Source organism: Dasypus novemcinctus, chromosome 18 (assembly GCF_030445035.2).
Source record: "Dasypus novemcinctus isolate mDasNov1 chromosome 18, mDasNov1.1.hap2, whole genome shotgun sequence".
Taxonomy (NCBI): Eukaryota; Metazoa; Chordata; class Mammalia; order Cingulata; family Dasypodidae; genus Dasypus; species Dasypus novemcinctus.
In genome coordinates, this window is record NC_080690.1 from 50303678 (window position 1) to 50320541 (window position 16864).

Here is a 16864-nt window from a genome sequence, read left to right on the forward strand (position 1 = left end):
GTGGGTGACAGCCGAGACACTGATGGATTCTGACCAGGACTAGAAATCTGGTTTCTAACGAGAGAGAGCAAAAGGAGAAAGAGGCAATGAAGTGAGTGGCCCAGCGTGAGGAGAGCGGAATGGGAACAAGGGGCGCCTCTGACAGCTCAAGCTGAGGAGGAAAATTAGAAAAGAAAGCCGACTCCCCCGCCATATGTGTCGAAGCTGGCCAGGACAGCTGGAAGAAATATTGCCCAACTCCAATCCCTGGCCAGGGTTGTGATACATTCCTGCATACGGCTATCAATAACCCGGCTTGATTAATGCTAATGATTTATGTTAATTTTGCCATACGCTTTATTTGTGCCCGGTGTTGAACTTAAGGATGTCAAATCATTCCTTGGGAGGCTGTTAGAGATTTTTAAAAGCAAAGTCTAAAATATAACGTCTGACGTTCCATATATCATGGCCCCAGCCTCCCCAACATCCTCCGTGAGATGAGGGTCAACATCCCCCATGTAATTGCCTCTCATCCGGCAATAAGTCCTTGGAAAGGGATTCCGCATCTCAAGAAGGATGGCTCCACAGGGGCCACCAGGTTCCCCTTTTGGGGAAGGAGGCAGATTTCAGGGCAGCTAAAGAAGGCCAAGTCTTTCTGCAGAACTCCCCCTGCCACCGACGGGCCACAACTCCAGGGGGGAGGCAAGGTGGCCAAGGAGGGAAAAGCTATAGAGCAATGAATTTTCACTTCTGGAGGCTTCGCTTCTCTTCTGTGAAGTGGGGAAGGGGGACTACTGCACTTCACAGGACAGCTGTGAGGTGCAAGCCCAGTAGCCCCCAAAAGTGCTTTGTCCTCTATAGCATCCCAAATGCACAAGCCACTGCTTTCTCCAAGATTGCTTTGAGGTTCCATCTGCTGCCCCAAGACCAAGGCATGGGGTGGGGGTAGAGAGCAGATGTGTCCCCCAAGGTCCTCACCTCCCCCTTTTTCCTGTCCAGGCATCAGTGACTGAGCCAGGTAGCTCCTTTGAAGCTTCCTTCATTTACTCCCTACTTCCATAGCCTCTCTTATGGAAGATGTTGGGGTGTCCTGGTGAACAAGAAAGGTTCTTGGACAGGCCCAAACCTTACACCTCAAAGACCGACCAAAGGACAGCACAAAATACACAGCAGGATAGGAACAAAGTGTGTGCTCCCTGTACAGAGGGCAAAGAGAGACCAGGTCAGTCAGATGCAGTAGAAATGGACATGGGACAAATCTTGTGGGCCCAGTGCAGAGGAGTCGCTCACGGCAGAGTCACTGGATCACACTGATGCACAACATCAGTGCAGCTTGCTCAGGGTGAGCTCCCATCTCACACCACTGCCTGGTCTGTCCCTCACGCCTCTCCTGAAATCCCATCCAGGACTGATGTCATCCTCTGCAGCCCCTGGCTTCCTCGGCTTCCCTTTGGCTCCAGCAATCAGGGTTCCTTCAAGAGCTCCCTGCGGCCCAGGGGCCCAGTGTCCTTCTCTACCATCAGCAGCTGGTGTGTCTTCTATAGCAAAGCCTCACACTCTCCCCTATTGGAGCGCAGATCCATGCCAGGACCCAGTTAAAATCCCAAGCCACAGGGAGGAACGCATGGGGAGGTAAAACCCAGATCCTTCTTATTCTCCCACCCTTGCTTGCTAGAAATTCATTCTCTATAGCTTAAAAGCAACCATTTCTATATGGGTTTGTACCCAAAAGGAAATATTCTGTCTGCTCCCTTGGCTTCCTGTGATGGGACTCCACTAAACCAGCATGGCTGGGCTGCTTGGCGCACACCTGTCAAAACGTATGGACCACGCCATTTATCAAATAATCTGCTCCAAGAACAGATAGGCACTATCAGCAATCTGGTATTGATCTGTACAGGGCCCTGCTATTGTTCATTCCTGCATCCCGAATGGCAGCAGGAATTAATGAAAGAAACAAAACAATGCATACCAATCACTCAGTCCCACAACTTTGTTTGCTGCTCTCATTAAGTTGAGCAAAGTTTCCCCATGAACCCAAATGGGTCCACCTCTTCCATCCTCTAGCTGATCCTCTGGCTACCATCTCCTGCTTCCCCATGGTTCCCACTTGGTTCAGATTCATCCCCGAAGCCCTCCAGGTGGATGCTCCTGCACCATGGAAGCCTCTGTGGACACGTTAATGGCATGCACAGGAAACCAGCCTGGGCACAGAAGCAGCTCTCCCAGGGCCTGGGGCGGAGATGGCCTTTCTTCTGACAGCCCCATTGTGGTTGTACTTAAGCCACCCTTGTCCACACAAACTGCCTTCCATGAGCACAGACTCACCCTGGAGAGGGCTATAACACCGACAGGGCACCAAGGGGAAGCTTAGCAGTGTTGGGGAGCCAGAGGGGATAGAGGCCCAGCCTTAGGCCCCAGGATAGGTCCTGGAGAGAGACATCCTCCAACCCCCATATCTAGGCCTCCACCAAATAGTGAGAAGCACACCCACTCCTGCCTCACTGTGACTGTGCCCACGTTCCAAGCAGGCATCAAATCCCTCCAGCTGGAACAGATCTCTCCCTCCTTGGAGAGCTTACCATGCTTTACCTGGGCTATAACAAATCATCGGCTTTGTGTCTCATCGCTCCTATAGGACTCAGAAGGAATACAGAGCCAGGTAAAGAAAGGCACGTAATTAATTATGTGTACAGGCCTCTGCAGGCAGGGGCAGTGTTGTAGTCATCTTTGCAGCCCCACACAATGCCTCACACTATTAACCATGAATGGATGGATGGATGGATGGATGGATGAATGAATCTGAACCAAGTGGGATAAGAACTCAGAAGTATACTTGATGGTGTCTTGATGGTAGATAGAACTCTGAATTTCACTTCCTTCTCCAAACCACAAAAGTATCTTCTCATACTCTACCCAAAGTGCCAGGGAGCTTTCTCGTCCCAATGGAGAAAGAGGGAGATGCTGAGGCCCAGAGAGAACAAGCACCCTGCCTTGAATCACACAGCCAGGCTCCACAGAGCAGACTTCCTGAAAGAAAAGAAACTTACTCGTCTGGTCTAAACCAGGCCCACAGCCCCTGACACTCTAGAACAAACATCCTACCCGCCCCCCCCCCCCCCCCCCGCCCACCATGGCAGGTACAAGGCAGTCATGGGAACAAACCATGTGCCCCAGCCTTGCCAAGTCAGCAAATGCAGCTGAGCTCACACCACAGTGGAGGGCCCTGCAGTCCTCTTCTCCTTGGAAGGGACCCTGGCAGGGCCCTCCTTATTGTCTGCATGGGGTGGAGAATGCTCTTCTGTGGTCCAGTCCTATGGACAACGGCCATTTCTCTTCTGAGGCCTTCTCTCAAGCTTGGCGAAGCCCACAGCAGAAGCACAGCCAGCAATGAACGTTCCTCTCAGTCCAGGACTTTTCAAGAAAGGCAGCTTGCCCACCCACCACCATGCCTCCACTCAGGAGCAGGGCCTCCTGAAGAAAGCACAGACCAAGGGACAGGTCTGGACCAGCCAGGCATACAACAGGCAATTTTTCAGAGGACCTGCAGCAAAAGCCCACCCCTGTGGGGTCCACAAAGGTCAGTCCAGATGTGCCCTGAGAGGAACCCTGCCCTGAGAGGCCCTCAGCATCACCTGCCCCCCCCCCCCAGGGCCACATCCTATGTCCATCTTGCCAGGAAAGGAAGAACATCCACAGCTTCTGTTTCCAACCCAAGAAGACAAGCGAGGATGATGAAGGTGGGTGGGCAGCCAGGTGGAAAAGAGAAAGGAAGGAGGAGAAAATCAGAGGCATGGGTGCCAGGAGGGTTTCTGGAGGACAGGGCAGGATTCAGGGACAGAATTTTGTCCTTTTGAGTTCCTGCAGGTCAATGCCACAAGGACCAAAGGCAAGGCCCACTCACTGCCCAAGTGACTTCAATCAAGGACTGGTCTGTGACAGCTGGCCCTGCCCTGCTCGGTGCCGCCTCCATTCAGGCAGAAACCCTGGCATTCCTGAGCATGCCCGGCCCTGCTCAGACCTGAGAACCTAGGAAGGAAGGCAGACCCTTCTCCACAGACCCCTGACCATCCGAGGATGCCGTGGCGTGGACAGGATCCAGAAGGCAGGGAGGGAGCCTTGCGAGGAAGGATGCAGTGCACAAAAGCAGCAGAAGGCATATGGGAGGAAGATGATGACCCTTTCCAAGGAACCCCGCCCTCTGCCAAGGAAGTGTGGGTGAGAAAGCACCTGGCCCCACAGCAGGACCAGCCCGTGTCCTAGTTAAGCTCAGAGCACCACTGCTCTCGATATGAAGACCCACCCGTGAGCCAGAGAGGAGCATCCACCTCTGATTGCACTGGGACCTGGAAATGGAGACGCTGATCCGCAGCAATGTTGCTTAGTGTTCCGGAGAAAGCCATTAGGCCCGAGCCCCGCGCCGAGTCCGGGGAGCCAGTCGGCATGTCCCGGCTGCTCAGAGGCTCACGTCATCTTTGGAAGCAAAGGCCGTGGAAATGGGGCAGGCCGCAGTGCTCAGGGACTCCGTCAGGACTTTGCTAGGACATGAGCAGCTGGGGACAGAGCACAGTGTGAGCTCAGCATTCAGCCTCTCCCGTCTGCTCGGCGGATGGCCCTGCCCAGGCATGTCCGGCCCCTGCCTTGGATATGGACTCTCTGGCACTCATGTGCCTCTGGGCAGTGGCTATGGTCCCCTAGAGGCCCACACTCCCAGTACTCTCTGCCTCTCAGACCCTCTCTTGCTAGGTCCATTCCAAGAAAGCTGATGGAACAGCAGAATCGAACTTTGGGGCACCCAAGTAGCAGTGCCAGGCTGCACCAAGACCAGCTGTGGTGAACCCAGTGGCTGCTGGGCAGGCACACTGCAGTGGTCTCGCTGCAGGATACTGCTTTTAAAATTGGTGATGTGTACTGCCAGCTGCCCCACAGACCAAAGGGGATGGTTGCTTGGTGGGTTTTTCTCAGGACCTCGAATGCCAACGTCTTGATGGCGCTCTCCTGAGCAAGACAACCCTCGCCTTTCACCTTGGACAGTGAGCTGCCAGACTGCTCGGCAGGCTGGCTCAGGAAGGGCTGAGCTCTTTCACTCTTTCTTTCTAATGCCAGCAGCTCATCAGCAACGACCTCCCTGGGAAAATAGCGGTTTAAATGGAAATGTCTGCTGGTGCAGAGCTTGGAGCAAGACACTGAGCAAAGAGAAAAGAATAAAGAAAGGCCCAACTCCTGCCCTTAAAGACCTCAGAATATAGTGGGGAAGGGGCAAGACCAAAGATGGCCCCAAGATCACATACTCAAGCCAAGGCAAGGAAAAAAGCCAAAGGCCCCATGCCCAGGAGTGCCTCTTCCAGGGGATGCAGAATGTCAGATGAGAGCCCCCCAAGCCTTCCTTTCTGAAATTCCAAATACCTCTTGCCCAGTGCTCACCCAGACACTGATCACTCCCTGAAGTCCCCAGCAGTCTAGGTCTAAGAAGCCACCATGAGCTGGACTCTGCTGCTGGGCCCAGGAAATTGTGCCCAGCAGGACCTGCTCATTCCTCCAGTGCCACTGCCATCGTGGAAATGGGGTCACACCACCGCAGCTGAAACATTTCTGGCTGCTCGACTGCAGACAGCTCCAAGCCCTGAGAGAGTCCATCCAAGGAGGGCCAGATGAGAGGGCATCCAAACAACGTCACCACCATCCACCTCCCTGCAGCCTTGACTGAGGTCGTCAGCCCAAGTGGGATGCAGAGGGGTCAGAGGGCAGGGACGGTCTGCCCGGCCTTCCCCAGCACAATCTGGCACACATGGATGATTTTTTTTTTTTTATGATTTTTTAATTAAACAAATGACCAATGTGAAAACTGGAACATTTTTGTTTTTGTAAAGTCTGCACTCCCACTCCTTTTCCAACAAGGAAGGACCTGACTATCCCGGGTCACATTCCCACATGCCTACTGCTGGCTGGGGCTGGGTGGCTAGGGCTCCCTTTAGCCCATTGCATTGAGGTAAGCTCCCTGCCTGGTCCCCAGAGGCGTCTGGTCTATCACCCTGCAGTGGAGCTTGGCTGTAGATCTCAGCCCCAGGACCCCTGAAGTGATATTTGGCCCTTGCAGTCCCCACAGCCCCCATATAGCTCTAAAGCATGACCTTAGAGACCCCCTCGCCCTTTGAACAGGGCTCCCCTGGACCTCGCGGTACCACCTTGGAGCAGGTAAAACGTTCCTGGCTGGGAGATTAAATGCTCAGAGAGGCCAGGCCAGGTCTTGATGAGTCTCTTTGAAATGAGACCCAGTTCCCAGGTCTCCTCTGCAAGTGCGTCCTCAGCTGGTGGCTGTTTCCAGGAGGCCGGCAGTCTGGCTCTAAATGCCAGGAGGGCTTGTGATGGACTGCCGAGATCCAGTAAACAAAGAGGTTAAAAACATAAAGCCAGGCTTCCCGTCTGCCCTCTGCACACTAACAGCCGCTGTTCGCTGGGCTCTCACATGAGTGACAACGGGCACACTATTTTCTATTACACAAAACATTAATAAGGAGACGCACTGACCCTCGATTGCGAGAAGCAGGTAAATGACGGGGAGGGAAAGAGGCCGAGGCACGCTAGGCATTTCACTCCGCACGACTTGAAGGGGAATGCGTTGACTATAAAGATGACGGGTGCTGTAGCACCGAGGAAAAAAACATAATTTTTCATTGATGTACGGCAGCAGGGCTGGGAGGAACACAAATACTACAGTAGATCCATTAACTGGATGACAAGAAACAGTGTTCACATCCACTGACTAAACTGTTTTTGATTCTTTAGTACCAACATGCAGAATGATCCTTACATTATGTTGCCAGGGAAAAACCTTAAAATGCATTTATTTCATAATGTAACTTTCTTGTATTATCATAATAGAGCTATAACGGTTGTTGCAAGCACTATGAGGTCTAAAAACCACCTAAGTACAGTTATTAAATTGGAAATTTTTTAAAAACGGGAAATTTGAAGAGTCTACAAGATCATGGCTGCCTGCAGGGATGGGGACGTGGCCAGCAACTTCTCACCCTTGGCCTCTCCTTCTGGCCTTCTTGGCTCTGGACCCTCAGCACCGCACCTGTTACAGCCAAACAGGCCTGGGAAAAACCTGGGAGAGGCCAGGGGAAAACACGAAGTCGCTCACCCAGTGACACTGTTAAAAAGGAGATTTGCAAGGAAGAGCAGCCGCCAACTCTCTCAGTGTTGCCTCTCAGCCCCTTCACTCCCTCCTCTCTGTCCCCTTTTCCTCATCTGTCACTGGTATTCCCCATCTGTAAAGTGGGGGCCAAAATGGCGACTTCATGTAAAGCGTCTGGCACAGTGCTTGGAGGTGTGCCGGGCATTAAATGGGTGGTGCTCAGAGCATGACTGCTATTTGTCTGACCCTCCGCAGCTGCAGTGCAGAGATCCCAGGTGAGCTGTACCCAAAATTAGAATGAGCCATTTCCAGGGTGGCAGCTTCACCTGCTATGGCCTCGGGACCTCAAAAATGCAGTATCATTATTTATCCCGACTACCGCCGACACACCCTCTTTCGCCCACTGTGTCTAAGCACCCACCTCCTCCTTGAAGGCCCCCACATGCAGCCAGTGCAGGCAACCAGGAGAGCTCCAGCACAAGCTAGAACAAGGTGGTGGGAAGAAGAGGAGGCAAAAAGAGTTCAGATCAGGGAAGGCTTCTAGGATGAGGCAGCAAGACGCAATCAGTGGGCTCTAACAGACAAAGAAGGGGGCAAAGACTAAGCTCCGAAAGGTAGGTGGCAGTGCTGGTAGTGTGTGGAGTCATCTGGGGCAGCCAGAGCCCAGGACACATGTGGATGGTAGCAGGTCCCAAAACCAGAGAGAGGAAGGCTGGGCAGCAGGTGGGGACAGCCTGATTCTAAAGCCATGCTTCTCATCACACCTCGACTGCCTCCGTGAGGGATGGGGGGATATGGGGGAGGAGAACCCCTCCACATATGTCCTTCCTTGGATGCCTGAGAGGTTGGCATCAGCATGGGGAACAGGACCCAATTTGGAGAAGGTGGTGAGAACAGGTCATGAGACTAAGGGGCATGGGAACGGAGGTCCCACGTTTGGTCTTTCAGGCACAAGAAGGGAAGTACAAGGGGTCTGGACCAACAGCAGCAACTAACATGCACTGAGCTCTCACCTCCAAGCCAGTGTTGGGGTGCCCACTTTGTGTTACGCCACGCAGGCTTCACCTCAGCCCGGGGAAGGGGTATTCTTCCTGTTCCATGGATGAGGAGGCCAATGCTCAGAGAGGGTGGTTAGTTATCCTGGCTGCTCAGCTGGTGAGTAGTGGAGCTTGGATACAAACCCAGATGCTGCTGCCTCCAAAGTTCATTCCAGTGTCTTTCAGCCTTGGCTTTCCTTGTTGGCCACAGGGGCAGAGGTGAGTGCCAGGAGGGAGCCGTGAGGCTCACCATCCAGCAGGACCACCAGTGTCTTCAGCACGGACTGGCCATTTGGAAAAAATAAAACGCATTTTGTTATACCCATACTTTATACCACCATTTAAAAAATGCCAGACAGATTCAAGATGTACATGTGGCAAAAATAAGACCATAAAACTCCAGATGAACATTAGATGAATATTTTACTAATCTTGGGATGGCGGAGATTTATAAACTCTCTCTCCAAAGCCAAACTTGCTGGCTCTCCCTTTGGCTAAGAACAGCTGGGACTTCAAGTCTCCTTTTTAAGAAGGGACCACCTTTGGGGGGAAGTAGCTTATCAGCCATCTTTCCAACTCCAAGGAATGCTGGGCCTTGGGCAAATATGTCTTGATTGGGGGAGGGCGGGGGAAGCCTGGGAGGAGAAAGCCTGGAGAGGGAGTGTGCAGCCTGTGGGATTTCCAGGTGGTAGAGGGGGTTTCCCTGCAGCCCCCTACCCACCAGCGACCTAGAGCTTGGAGCCCAGGCAGCTGAATTCAAGTTCTACAGATCTTTAGATGTGCTTCCCAACAGCACCCTGAGTTTGGAGGGCAGGGGTAGGGGTGAGGGGAGCAGCAGGGGGAGGGAAACACAAACTTAAACTCCTCAGATCCAGGATCAAAGATGCCTTTATGAGAACAGTGCCATGACCTTCCAGGGGACACAGGGGCTCCGAAGCCCTTCTGCTGCCAGCCTTCCTTTCCTCCAGTCTTCACATACGTCCCCCATCAATAATACTTACAAGTCCATGTTCTAATTCCGTCAATTTACCTAGCCTCATGAAAAATGAAGTCACTCTACCAACCCATGGAACTGCACAATTATCCTTAGTCTGCTTCACTGCTGTGGTTTGGCACTGGCACATCCACAAAGGTGATGGTGTGACTATGGCAGCCAGACATCAGCTGAAAATCCCTAATGGCTGCGTGTAGGAAGACCCAGAAATCTAATGGCCAACATGCATCCCTTGGAGCAGAAAATGCCCTGTGCCCTGTTTTTTTGTTTTAAATTTTCCAGCAAACATGGTTTGCACTAATGTAATGTTTGCAGTGAATATATACAACTAACATTACACTGTTTCTTGGTGCAAATTCCATGAATAATTCAGTATGAGAGGTGCACCTTGGAAAATCATTGCGTGCAAACCACAGTGAGGAGCTAGAGCAAAGTTGGAGGGTCAGCTGTCCGACATCTTGTTATCTGTCCAGAACAGCAGTGAATTCGCTGCAAAAAGCGAGATCCCCCGTTCCTGAGAGCCACGGGGTCACCCGAGGCAAGTCGGGAGGGCATTGCTATATTTAACTGAGAATTAAATATCATCCAGGATTGTTTTTCTCTCTCCAAAGGAAGGCCACTCTGCTGTATGAGTACGTTAATGCCTCCTTGATGGCCCTGTCCCCTGATTAAACCCAGATTCCCTCTCTGCATTGCAGGTCCCTGCTTCTATATGACAGAGACACAACCTGCCACATCAATATTTGGATTTCCAGCATCTCTCCCCAGAGCCTCTAGCCCATGGTGCCTCCTTCTCCCTCACAGTCAGGTACTCAGAGGAACAGAGGCCCCCACTCATTAGACACAGAGTCACAGAGACTCGCTTGGTATTAAGATGGCAATATCATCTTATTGGCTATTAACACAAATGTGCCAATAAACATAGTGCATAAAAATTATACATATTCCCTCGGAGTCCATAATCCTGAACTGATATGGCATAATGCAAAACGCACTTCCCCAAAAGTAGTGCTTAAAGTCACGATGTACAAATTGAATTTTAAATAAATTTCCTGAAACATCACCCGTGGTTCTAGCCACATTAGCTATACACATTTGCTAAAAATAAGGAGCAGAATGCCCATGCCCACCCCAAGCCCAGAAGGATGGAACCAGTAAGCATTTACCTGCCCTGCTCTCCTGTTGTTTCCGAGGTGGACTCACTACACATTCGTGTGGGTGCAATTGTTAAAACAACCCAACATATTCCCCTCAAGAGTTTCCCCTAATTATCAGTGATCATCAGGTTCCAAAAAGTCAGCTTGTCTTCACCTCATTCTCTATCAAAGAGGGAGATGTTAATTGCATTATCGCCTTGCCAACACCCTCTGAGATGATGGTAATTATCATTAGCAGCTTATTATGGAGCCAATCAGAGTCTGCCCAAATTCTGAACCAGCCAGTGAAGGGTTTTCCAATCCCACGTGTGTGTAAACACTAAAAGTACAGGGCAGCCATCATAGGAAAAGGGTGCTGGAGGTGCTTAAACAAGACCGCCCTCAACAACCCTATAAAATCCCCAGCTGGATAGACTCTAAGCTACAACACACACAGACAGGCAAAGTGGTGAAATGCTGCAAGTCCCCAAAGCCTTGTCCGTTGTTTTCCCAGTCCTTCCTGGCCAAGCCGATCATTCCAGAAAGAAAATCCAACTGAAGCCAAGTTGTCTAGTCTTGTTTAATGAAGAATCTCTGCATGCAGCTCGTCAGCATGCCTTCTTTCACAGATAAGTACTTATGGTTATTTACTGGTTGTCTTCAGCAGAGACCAGGACAGAAATAATTTGCCCTTGCCCTTGCTCACTCAATTTATTTTCTTAAATGTGCAAAGTGATACCGCAGTTGTCCCAAGAGTGTTCCACACGGGACACACTTAAGCAGGTACCTTTCAGACTGGTAGAAGTTCCAATGATCAGAATCCCCCAACTCCTCAAGACATATGGGGGTTCAGAGCATGTAATGACATAGTAATCTGTTCTGGCAATAGAGAAAAACAGGCTATGTAAGATTGAGAGTCATACTCTATTGTAGGGCCTTCTCAGCAGGGGAGTTGGAAATCTGGAGCTTGCCCTGAGTAACATGAGGTGCCATATGGTTCTAGCCTTCAAGTGCACACATCTCTTATCTTGCCAGGTCACTGGGAAGACTATCAGAGCCCTGGATACTGTGCCCCTCCCTCACACCCTTCCTTCCCTCCCTGCCTCGGCCAGCAGTGGATGGCCAGTTGTCCTAGATGACAGCATAGTCTGGCATCAAACCACAGGAGGTGGCCTAAAATGTGGCATGTCATTGTGGAAGGGAGAGGATGACCTCCCTCTAACCTGTCACACATTTCCCCATTGACCTTACCATGCCCTAAGTCATGACCATTTGCTACATCATGAACACCCAAAACCCATCAGTTATTCCCCCAAAAGACAATTAAAATGGCAATTTCAGCCATCAGGAGGTCCCGGATGGGCACAGGCTCTGTCCAGGCTCCATCCCTGTCTGGTTGGATCAGAGGAACCAATTGCGATCTTTTTGGCTGCAAAATGCCTAGGAAACTCATCCAAGCAGGTGAGTGCCCATCAGGCATGAAGGATCACAGACAGGGGGTACAGGGAGACAACCCTTCATCCCCCACCCCTCCCAAGCCAAGCACTCCTGCCAAAGAACTAGGAGGTAACAAATCTCCTCCAATACCTTATGACATTTTGCAGCAACGCCACTCTTATAAAGGACCAGTCCCCACAAGCCCTTCCCGTCAAAGGAAGCTCACCCTGAAAGATGGCTATCCACACCCAAGGTGAGACAAGAACCGATTTTTACTTCTTCCCAGCGGTTTCTGACATCATGTCGCTGTCTTTCAACTTTCTCTGCACACAAGGTCAGGCTGTTGAGAGGCCTCAAGTGCAGTTAGCCTGACACAACTTGGAGCCTCAAAACAAATTAAATGGGGCAGGGGGGCCATGGAGTGATCATTCCATTAGTCCTCTGCTTCCCTCTCCCCCTGTGACTCACTCTTCATTTTAGAAAGTGTGGCATCTGACTGAATCAACACTTAATCTCCTTCCATCTCGCTGTGGAGGGAGTGGAGGGGGGCGAGGGACAGCGGGTGCATCTTCTCCAACCCTTTTATTTGCAGAGGGCCTGGCTGGAGATGTTCTGGGTGAGAGGAGGATGAAATGTGGGAAACCCTGACCCTGTTTCAGGTAAGCTTCTGATTTACAGTTCATTGTGCTTTCTAACAGATACTTTTTATATAATAATTCCACCAGTAAGCACCAAACCTTCTTTTGGGAAGTGCAATTAAGGAAAAAATTAGCAATAAATTGTTTTCAGTACTTAACCCAGCTTCAAATTTATGGTTGCTGGAATTTATCGTTTCAGAGGCCTGAAAAATGGCAATTAATTTTATCCCACTTCCTGTCATTCACCCGCAAAACTGAAATGTAAATAAAGAACCGTCGGCAGCCTTGGTGTTTCCTGCTTGTTCCAAGCCTCAGACTGAAACCCCTCTGCCAGGTACCTCTGACAGCTCCTAAACTTTAGCATGGGAAACACTGCCTTTATCTCCAGGTGTCTCCTTTTCCTCTGCCTCCGGCTACCGCACGCAACTCTGTGAGCCCAGTAACGCGATGGGCTTTACAGAGTGAGTGTAAATGAGAAAACACTAAGTTAGGCTCTGACAGCCAATGCTGGATGTATCAGTTTGCCCTATAAATAAGCACTGATCACCTCCATTTTATTGAACTCATTTTCCAGGCAAGCAAAGACCACAAGATTCTTCTGCACATTTTCTCTTTACACCCTCTAGTACTGCTGCTAGTGTCAACTCCGACAGATTTATAGCCCATTCATTCATGGGAACAAAAACCCTGCCACGGCTGGTCATGGGACACGCAATAGCAGTTAGTTCAAAAGATAACAGCTGCAATACCTCACCTCTCCATTCACACTACAGAGCCAGCACTACTTTGGAGGTAATAAATGCTTCTTGTTTGTGTGCTTCGAGTCATAATCCAGGAATGACTGTGGTCTGCTCACCCCACACCCCACCTCTTAGGGAGCCGCCTCTCCCCACCCCCAGCCCTCCTTAACTCCAGCCCCTCTCTGCCTGACGAACAGGACTGGAGGGGGCTGAAGGCAGCCCCTGGTGTAACCCAGAAGAAAATCCATACTCTTCCTTCCAGTCTAACCAACACGGGCTGTGGCTGATTTGCTGAGCTTTGGCAACCCAAGCAATCACACCAAGCTGTGAAGCAGGGCTTCCTGATGGCGAGTGGCACAGCAGGCGCCTGCCATTCCCTCCACTTGGGCAGATGAGCCTGGGAGCCTCGCTGTGGTCACACATCTCTTCTGAGCACCGTCTCTCAAACAGTAAATGAGTTCTGACTCAAGGGCCCACACTTTCTTAGCAGACCCACAGTGACCAAACTTGCTCTTGAATGGAGCCCATGAGCCAGGTGGAGACTAAAAGGAGGATTGGCCCTTAACCTGCAAATGTCACAGAAACAGTCAGAGCTGGGGCACAAGTCCCTTCCCCAAGAGAGGAGGCAGTTCACTAACTAGTCCACCACCATCCCCAGAGTCTGGAACAAATCCAGGCACAAGGCAGGTGCACCCCAAGCATGTGTCGAATAAATCAATGGATACAAACATGAACAAACTGGCAAGGAGCAGAGAGGCTCTGTTCCAACTTCCCTTTGATAGATAAGGAAGCTAAAGCTCAGAACAGGGACAGGTTTGAACAAAGACACAATATAGTGGTATAGCGCTCGACCTCATTTTGAATTCAGCTCTACTATTTACAAGCCTCAGTTTCCCCACCATAAAAATAGGGAAAATAACTGTATTGTTCCTAGAATTAAATGTCACATATATAATTAAAAGCTTAGCATGGTGCCAACCAAATAACATGTATGTATTATCACATAGATTAGTTTTGTTGGAGAAACGAGATATTCGCACAAGAAAATTTAAAAAAATAAGACAGAAAGTGACTGAGGATGAGGTAATGCTTTAAGGTAAATGCCTTTGGTTGTTGGAACCCTCCAACAAGAGGCAGCCACCTGCCTCCGAATCCATCAGCACTCCTCCGCCTGTGTTCTTTGGGAATGTGTTATTGTTACTCAACAATTATGACAATTAAACACCAGAGGAGAAGGCCTTTAAGCCAGGAATCCAATAGGCTTCCCTCTGGGACCTACCACCCTAGCCTGTGGGTCCCCCTTTTTTAGGGTCTAGGTGGGAGATGGCTGAGAGGGAAGGCTGGGCAGTTGAGATGGAAGTTGAGAGCTCCCAGGCTGTAGAAGGTGCCTCTCCAGGGAGAGAACCAAGGTTAAATTCCCCATGGAAACACAAAATTCAGGGGGAAGGGGGTGACTGTGGAAGGCATATAAAATGACACTGGGCATCATTTACTGTAAGTACATTCTTTGCTAATCAATCAGCTTTTATTATGATGCCTCTAGCTCAGCTCATAACACCAGAAAGCAGCTTCGGCAGCAGTTTAAAATGTTTTCAGTTTAATAATCCCTGCTAATTGAAAGCAGCTCAGGGACTAGGGTCAGGTACAGGTTTGGGGGCACACCCAGCACAGTTTACGGCAACAGAGCTGTTCCTCTGGGGGAAAAAATAACCTCTGATGCTGAAAGGGAAATCTGCTTTCCCACCCCAAACAACTAATTCCTACAACTGTCTGCTTTGGCGCTGGAACCTTTTCTTCTTATATTTTAATTGTGGAACGTTATAGCAGGAGAATTGCTGTGAAACCTGTTTTTATCTGTGGAAAATTAACCACCCCCTGCTGCAAAAACTGGATTTTTTTTTCCGTCAACAGAGAATTACATTCATTTTTATAATTGTTCTTTCCTTTCAAATCACCTAATATGACAAATGCCTGGCGACGTTATAGTTCATCGGCTAAAGAGTGTCTTTATGAGTTGAGGCTTCAATGCTTTAATGGAGAAATTGCCTGATTTAAGTAAATCATGTCACCTTCACCCTTGCAATCATATTTGTTGCAGACGTCTGCTGACCTAACCTGCAGAGCAAAAACAAAAACACATTTACATTTCCAGGCTGAGATATTTGGTTCAAATGATGTACAAATAGGTCATGATGAAAAGTAATTTTAGCACACGGCAAAGGTACAATTTAAGTATACTTTTGACAGTTTTTACACATACATAATTATTTCGTATTGTAATTTAAACAGGTAAAAGACAGATTTGAGCACAAAAGCTGCCGATTCCTCAGCCCTGGTTTCTTTGACTTCCCAGGCAGAGCTACAGCCATGGGTGCAGATCAGCAGAGAGGCAGCAGCATTGTAAAGCTGGGCTGGTCCCTCTCCCCCAGGGACACGCAAACCTATCTTAGAAAGTGGACCCAGGCACCTAGGCATGGGTTCTGTGACTTCTTATTCACATTAAGCTTCCCCAGCCATTTTCAAAATTGTATCACCAGGAAAGAACAAAAGAACACAGTTTTACCGAGTTCACTGAAGGATGAGAATGGATGAGGGTGAGGGTGGTCCTGTGAGGGGAGGCAGGGAGAAGACAAAGGGCAAGTGTCTAAGGCTGTGGCTCCCATCACTGAGGTCAGACACGATCCTCTCCATTGCCCAGAGCAAGGGGGCACAGCTTCCGCCTTTCTCTCCCAGGCTTGCCTCAGTTTGGATAATTGGATCAGAAGACACTGGGAGGTGGGGAAATGGAAGATGGTGGCAATGGCCAGTTGCCAAGAATCAGTTCTTAGGTAAAGCAGCTCATGTCTTGGGTCAAAACCTTTTCTTCTAATCTGAGGTATCCTAAAGAATCCTTTGGATTCAGAGAAATTGTAGTAGTAGTTCTGAGTCCTAAAATGGGGGGAAGCAGGAAGAATGGCAGTGAGATAGTGCTATTCCATGAGTCTCCAAGCTGGATAAGGGAAGAGACTGGGATGAGATTGAATGGTAAGGGAGAGACAGCCAGACAGAAAGAAGGAACCATGTGGTGGACACATCCGGCATTATCAAAGAAACTTGACCTGGGCCACCAAAGGCTGTCTCCGTAATGGGAAACATAATTTGTAATGATATAAACAATTCATTTGGGGATTCCTCATCCCCTCCAGAAAGATTTGGAAAACTGAAACAAGAGGGCACTGAACTTTTTAGGGTGATGATAAGATGTGTTGATTAGTGAATCAAACATTGGCTGTATTCACGGGATCACAAATGCCCAACATTGGGCTCGCCCCTCCCTTCTGTGCTGGCTAAGCATCCTCAAGGGCGTTCTGTTTGGGGGAAACAAACCAAACGGAGTATGCCTGAAGAAGAGCAAACAGGAAGGTGAGAGGGTTCGAAAGTATGACAGCTCGACAACAGATGAAGATATTTGGGGAGAGAAAACTCCAGGGAAACAAGCTTGCTGTGAATACATCCCCATGATTAACCATCCCTGAGCCCTCCCTACCTGTTGGGAGTTCACCCTAATCTCCACAGCATCCGTTTGAGATAAGCAGGGCTGTGAACTACATATTATAGGTGAGAAACTGAGGCACAGAGAGCTGATGACTTTTCCAGGATCACGCAGCTGCTACATGGTGGGGCCAGGACTCAAAAGCACCACTTGTTCCGACTTTCCATAAGTCGGATGCAGCCTGGAGGGGCATGGGACCATGTGGCAGCAGATTTCACCTCAACATACAT